General features: G+C 40.9%; 1 non-coding gene across 1 annotated transcript; it reads right to left on the bottom strand.

Annotated features, from left to right (window-relative positions):
* Positions 1 to 3752: 3752 nt before the first annotated feature.
* Trnas-gga (transfer RNA serine (anticodon GGA)) lies at positions 3753 to 3827 on the bottom strand. Its single transcript has one exon. It is a non-coding gene; the product is annotated as a tRNA-Ser (tRNA).
* Positions 3828 to 7357: the final 3530 nt, after the last annotated feature.

Consider the following 7357-nt stretch of genomic DNA (forward strand, 5'->3'; position numbering starts at 1 on the left):
GTAGTTCTAAGTTTTAGGGGACTGATGACCACAGATGTTAAGTCCCATACTGCTCAGAGACATTTGAACCTTTTTTGTTGATATTTCACCTTGTTAATTTTCAAGTAATTTTATGGAGTGTTAAGCTCATAACTTGTAATTGTAGTCATTTCTGGAATAAGTTGATATTGCCTACATCCTAGAGCCTCTCGTTTTTAGCCTTCTTTGAGCAGACTACTGTTCTCTTCTGATTTGTGTTGGCAGGTTAGTTGTGGCAGTGGACGACGTGTTCCTGTTTCCTGGGCCCACAACAGAGACCTGTTTTCTTTCTGCTGCACCGATACCCGTCATCGCTCGACGACTGAGTTGGTCCGCAATCAGGCGCCTCCACCAATCGCCTCGTGTTGGCTCAAGTTAACCAAATTTGATCGTTTGATACGTGCTGCCGGCCGGTGTGGCCGTGCGGTTTTAGGCGCTACAGTCTGGAGCCGAGCGACCGCTACGGTCGCAGGTTCGAATCCTGCCTCGGGAATGGATGTGTGTGATGTCCATATGTTAGTTAGGTTTAATTAGTTCTAAGTTCTAGGTGACTGATGACCTCAGAATTTAAGTCGCATAGTGCTCTGAGCCATTTGATACGTGCCACGGCGAAGCGTCGCCAATTAATTCCGGAACTCTTGACCTATTCAGTATTGTGACTTCAGCAAGCACATATGCTTGGAACCGTGTTCTGCATTTCCAGAGTTCCTTGCCGCTATATTTTCTCTTTAACCCCTTGTTTAAATCTTGCACCCTTATTGCTGGCTCTGGAGCGCATTAATTTTTAAAGCCCTTTACTTATGAGTATTAACTGTTGAGTTCTTCGTTTCTTATCCAGTCATTAACTAACTCCATTCATTGTGAAACTTGCCTGCTTGTTGCCTGTTGGCTATGATAGCCGCCTGCTATAAATTACCACTTTTTCTTGTATTTTTTGGGCCTGCATATTTCTTTAACGGTCATTGTTAATGTGTCTGCTGGCGTGTACCAGCTGGAAGTCACACTTGAATGTCTTCCCAACCAAATTTCCGTTTTGGGGGATTTTATATTTGTTTAAGGGTCATTGTCAATGTTTCTGCTGGTGTGTACCAGTTGCACGTCACATTAAAATCGTATGCATTTCTGGAGTTTCTTGTATATTTTTTTTGGGGGGGGGGGTTGGTTGTGTATTTTATTACTTAAGGGATTTTATTAAGGTTATAAATTGTTAATAGCTTTCCACCAGTCACTATTTGTCTACCATTTACTGTTTTAGCAAAGCCTGGGAATTGTTAGTGCCTTTAGTGCCACTCATTTGTAATTTATCTTATTGGTAAACTCAGTTTGTTTGAACCAGTGTGTAGTCACGTCTGGTTGGTGTGACTTCTTACTTGCGTGTTCCCGTTCGTGTATATTCCTTGTTTTAAGTCCTGTTCTTAATGGTATAGATTGTAAAAATTCTGTTGACTTGATCCTGTACAAGTTTTTTTTAAATCATTGTGCGCCTTTTTATTCCTTTGACAAGGTATAAATTTGTGTTTACAATAATTGTTGTTAAGCAATAAAGTGTATTTCATGAAACAGCGAATCACGAAATATGTAGGTATCAATATGTGAGGTATCAATAAGTTTGCTGCATAACACTCTTGGCAAGTGGAATGTATCTTTGATTATATTGTTTAGTTACCTAAGAAGTAGTGAGTCTTTCAGACGCTAGTCGGTTGTTTCCTGAAGGCGGCCCAATACGCCGTAAACTAATTTGAAATAAACAAAAATCAGTACAAAAGAGACACAATTCATATTATTCAACCTTAACGTGGAATTGTTCTCCCAAATAGTAACGGAAGAATCTATAAAAAACTGATATACAACAAGATTTCTCCTCGCAACCTCATCTGTTTGTGATAAACAGAGCCGCGCGGGATTAGCCGAGCGGTCTGGGGCGCTGCAGTCATGGACTGTGCTGCTGGTGCCGGCGGAGGTTCGAGTTCTCCCTCAGGCATGGGCGTGTGTGTTTGTCCTTAGGATAATTTAGGTTTTGTAGTGTGTAAGCTTAGGGACTGATCACCTTAGCAGTTAAGTCCCATAGGATTTCACACACATTTGAACATTTTTATTTTATAAACAGTCTGAAAGCATGTGCTTGTCTCGTGTCTGCTTAACTTGTCATTTCCTTTGTTTGTTTTATGTGAAGCAAAACGTAAGTGCTTGAAAATAACATATTGATGGAAATGATTGCAAAAGTAGTTCCAACGCTTCGATTGGTAAGCAGAACCCAGTCAAAACGAGAGTGTTTCGACAATTTCAAAGCAAGGGTCAACTATACGATGCTAACATTGTCGATTACAGATTTGCTCGATTCTAATATTAAAAAACACAAGTTGAAACTTAAAACGTTTATTTTTAACTACTTTTTTTCATTCAGGCAGGAGCTTTGACTCACGAAATATAAAAGCAATTCCGTTTCACCTTTTTGTAGCTTGTAGTAAGTAATATTTCTGAGACATATTTTAATTTTGATTTTTGGCGCACGTTTTTATAACGACGTTTGTGCCTGAAACACTGGCTTTTAATTCAGAGTGCCGCCATTCTATTAAAAACCTTTTTCTATGTCTCTACTTACTATATTAGACAATATCGACAGCTTCAAAGTAGTTTTTGACTTTTTTTTCTAGGTGGAAAATTGTGGCATCCGTCCCCCCTCCCCTGCACACTCCGCGATGTCTATGTTGTAGTATCCTGTAAGTGAAATTTTTTTAATTAAAAATACATAATACAGTCTCACTGGTGTACAACAAATATCTAAAGTCAATTTTGTAATTTGTTATTTTATTGAAAAAGTCATGAATATCGGTTCAGTAACCGAGTGTCACTCTTGCCTCCCATGTTAACAGAAAGACTGGAAACACTGGTACCACAAAAATGGAGGGCAAGTGCAGAAGAAGGCCGGCCGGTGTGGCCGTGCGGTTCTAAGCGCTTCAGTTTGGAACCGCGTGACCGCTACGGTCGCAGGTTCGAATCCTGCCTCGGGCATGGATGTGTGTGATGTCCTTAGGTTAGTTAGGTTTAAGTAGTTCTAAGTTCTATGGGACTGATGACCTCAGTAGTTAAGTCCCATAGTGCTCAGAGCCATTTGAACAATTTTTTTTTGCAGAAGAAGTCCGACTGCCACAAGGAATTAGATCACTCTTTTGGCATGAAAGAGTTGTGTAATAGGGTCTTACATGTCGATCGTGTTACCGACGTACCTGTAGCATATATTAAAAAAATTCAAAAATATTCATTGCTAAACAAAAAGCGTTAATAAATTAAACACTGCTGGAACAATTATTATGTTTATGAATTATTACCATTTACACAACAGCAATCTCTATAGGAACCAATATACATAACGCAGAGATATTGTGAAATCCATTCCTATTTGTGCATAACATACAGAGCATCTTAAAACGGTGCCCAGGTTTCTGATGCATTCTTTGATTTTATCATTCAATACAGTTCCACTCACACTTTTGGTGAACAAAGCACGAGCTGCCGAGTATATGACTAGCCTTGTGAACCGATTCAGGTCTCCCTAACAGTAAGAGCTTCGAAATCGTCAGATGAACAAATTAGGGTGTACCCGAAAGGTGTGTTGAAAGGCTAAAGTTAGTGCACTGCTTCAAGTTTTCAGTAACATATCATATCCAGAATGAGACTTTCACTCTGCAGCGGAGTGTGCGCTGATATGAAACTTCCTGGGAGATTGAAATTGTGTGCCGGACCGAGAATCGAACTCGGGACCTTTGCCTTTCCTGGGCAAGTGCTCTACCAACTGAGCTACCCAAGCAGGACTCACGCCTCGTCCTCACAGCTTTACTTCTGCCAGTATCTCGTCTCCTACCTTCCAAACTTTACAGAAGCTCTCCTGCGAACCCTGCACAACTAGCACTCCTGAAAGAAAGGATATTGCGGAGACATGGCTTAGCCACAGCCTGGGGGGTATTTCCAGTATGAGATTTTCACTCTGCAGCGGATTGTGCCCTGATATGAAACTTCCTCGCAGAATAAAACTGTGTGCCGGACCAAGACTCGAACTCGGGACCTTTTATTTCGCTGGCAGAAGTAAACCTGTGAGGAGGGGGCGTGATTCGCGCTTGGGTAGCTCAGTTGGTACAGCACTTGCCCACGAAAGGCAAAGGTCCCGAGTTCGAGTCTCGGTCCGGCACACAGTTTTAATCTGCCAGTAAGTTTCATATCAGCGCACACTCCGCTGCAGAGTGAAAATCACATTCTGGAAACATCCCCCAGGCTGTGGCTAAGCCATGTCTCCGCAATATCCTTTCTTTCAGGAGTGCTAGTTCTGCAGGGGTCGCAGGAGAGCTTCTGTAAAGTTTGGAACGTAGGAGACGAGATACTGGCAGAATTAAAGGTGTGAGGACGGGGCGTGAGTCGTGCTTGGGTAGCTCAGTTGGTAGAGCACTTGCCCGCGAAAGGCAAAGGTCCCGAGTTCGAGTCTCGGTCCGGCACACAGTTTTAATCTGCCAGGAAGTTGCAACATATCACATGTTACATTCGAGAATGTATGGCGGCCCTGAAACGCTAATCATATAAATTAAGCGTTCTTGTATTTCAGGTACGCTGCAGTACACCCAGAAGGATGTTAATTGACATCAGATTACGTTTGTGATGACACTGTAATTCTGTCAGAGACAGCAAAGGACTTGCAAGAGCAATTAAACTGAATAGACAGTGTCCTGAAAGTAAGATATAAGATGAACACCAATAAAAGCAAAACGACATAATGGAATGTAGTCGAAGTAAATCAGGTGATGCTGAGGGAAACAGATTAGGAAACGAGACACTTAAAGTAGTGGGTGAATTTTGCTAATTGGGAAGCAAAATAGCTGATGATGGTCGAAGTAGGGAGGATATAAAATGTAGACGAACAATGGCAAGAAAAGCGTTTTTGAAGAAGACAAATTCGTTAGCAGAATGCCTTTCCGAAAGTATTTCTATGGAGTGTAGCCATGTATGGAAGTGGAACATGGACAATAAACAGTTTAGACAATAAGAGAATAGAAGCTTTTGAAATGTGGTCATACAGAAGAATGCCCAAGATTAGATGGGTAGATCACGTAACTAATGAGGAGTGGGTGAAAAAAATTGAGGAGAGGAGAAATTTGTGGCACTACCTGACTAGAGGAAGAGATAGGTTGGTAGGACACATCCTGAGGAATCAAGGGACCACCAGTTTAGTACCAGAGGGAGGCATGGTGGGTAAAAACCGTAGAGGGCGGCCAAGGGATGAATACAGTACACAAATTGGGAAGAATGCAAGTTGCAGTAATTACTCAGAGATGAAGAAGCTTGCAAAGCATAGAGTAGAGTAGCGTGGAGAGCTGCATCAAACCATTCTTTGGATTGAAGACCACAACAACAACAACAACAACAACAACATGGTGTCCCAGGATGAATGTTCAATATTGAGGTCTATCACACGAATAATCATTCGAAGCAAAAAAGTCTGCTGAACGTAGACTAACATGCGTACCTCAAGAACTATAAGCAGTTATTTGTCTCCGATAATGTGAGATAAGCCTTACCTACTGCATGCTCTTTTCTTGCCACACTTTGTCAGGAGGCAGTAAGGCCAAAACAAGAAAAAAGTCTCTAGTAAATGTTTGCTTTAAAATGCCGATGTTAAGGCTAATGGGCACTTGTTCAGCGGAAGAGATATCTTTCACATGAACGAAGATAAAAAGTGCTCATAGGTATTAAGGTACTCATTTTAGAGTCCATTTTTACTACACTTTATTGCTTCGAAACATCTTGCCTATTATTTCCATGTATATTGACAATTCCTTCTGGAACATTTTGCACTTTTCATTATTGTCTCCAATTGAAGAGAGCGATTCGTGGGATTAATCGCCTAGTACTCTCCACATTTTATAGACAAGTGTGCTCCTTGATTCTATGGAGATCATTTTTAGAAATTATTCGCCGATTAACATGGCGACACGTTTCATAAGTTAATCGGCTTGATGTTGTTACACGTTGCAAAGTCGAAATTTATCATTCTGTCCTAACAAATGACTGATGTTTTGCAGAATTAAATGTACGCTTTTAGAATTTTTCCGTATCGAGTTAGTAACATAATCTTGGATCTCCTAGCAAAACCAAATCCCGCTGGTAGTTCCAAAGAAGCTAGTGGTCTGTTTCCGGTTCTCTTCTGCACACAAAATAGGTGGGCAGATACGTCATGTGGGATTTTAAGGTTGACAGAAACTGTTTAATTGGTGGAGCTCTGCAGTGGAAGTGGCTGCCTTTAGGGATCAAGGGGTGAGATTCAGCAGGCACACTGGCGATCGCGTCGTTGGTGTGAATGGACGCATTGGTTCACACCTGTGTGAAGGTTTGTGAACTGTGTGACAACCATGTAGAAGCTGGTAATGTCTTGTGCAGATATTTTAAGAGGCTGCATGCATGCGAAATCATACAGGATTTGCATTTAAAAGTAATTAATGGAGGAAATGTATTTCCTATATGAGATCGACTATAGTGCTTAATAAAATCCCTTATTACGCCATTTTGGCTACTGGCTTCATCAGATTAAAGGTTAGAACGAAGTTCAGTGTCTGTATTAAAAGCCTATATGTGTGCCCCGAGTAGGTACAGAGTTTTAATACTGACACTGAGCCATGTTTTGAAAGTTTTAAGTTTTTGATATCTGATTATGGCAGTAGCCCAGACAGCGTAATAAAGAGATTTATTAAAAGATATAGATGGTTTTATTCATATAATTATTGGAAAATTATACATAAGTGGATACTGAGTTAATTTGTCGTGTTTTTTATTGCGGATCGTCGGGGTAGCACGTCAGGTAAACTGTTGATAGAAAATCTTAGCTGTAACTATTTCAATTGTTGGAACGTGTGCTTCATTGCGTACTTTTGATGCTGATTCAGTATTATGGATAGCTTATTATCTAAACTTGGGAGGTTCTGATAGATGACTTTGTTTCAATGACACGCGCGTACACTCAGCAAAATATCGCTTTTCTGCCATTAATTAATCACTTATGGATCCGTTAACTGGCATCAAACAGTTCTGCACAACGTGTACATTTTTGAAATCTTTTTGTGATAATACATAGTAAACTGTGGCTGTTTCCTTTATGTGGTCAGCAACTTTCTGGGAGTCTCAGTTTAAATGCTCTTCGCACCGAACAAATACACTCCTGGAAATTGAACACCGTGAATTCATTGTCCCAGGAAGGGGAAACTTTATTGACACATTCCTGGGGTCAGATACATCACATGATCACACTGACAGAACCACAGGCACATAGACACAGGCAACAGAGCATGCACAATGTCGG

This window comes from Schistocerca cancellata, chromosome 3, assembly GCF_023864275.1.
Source record: "Schistocerca cancellata isolate TAMUIC-IGC-003103 chromosome 3, iqSchCanc2.1, whole genome shotgun sequence".
NCBI classification, from domain to species: Eukaryota; Metazoa; Arthropoda; class Insecta; order Orthoptera; family Acrididae; genus Schistocerca; species Schistocerca cancellata.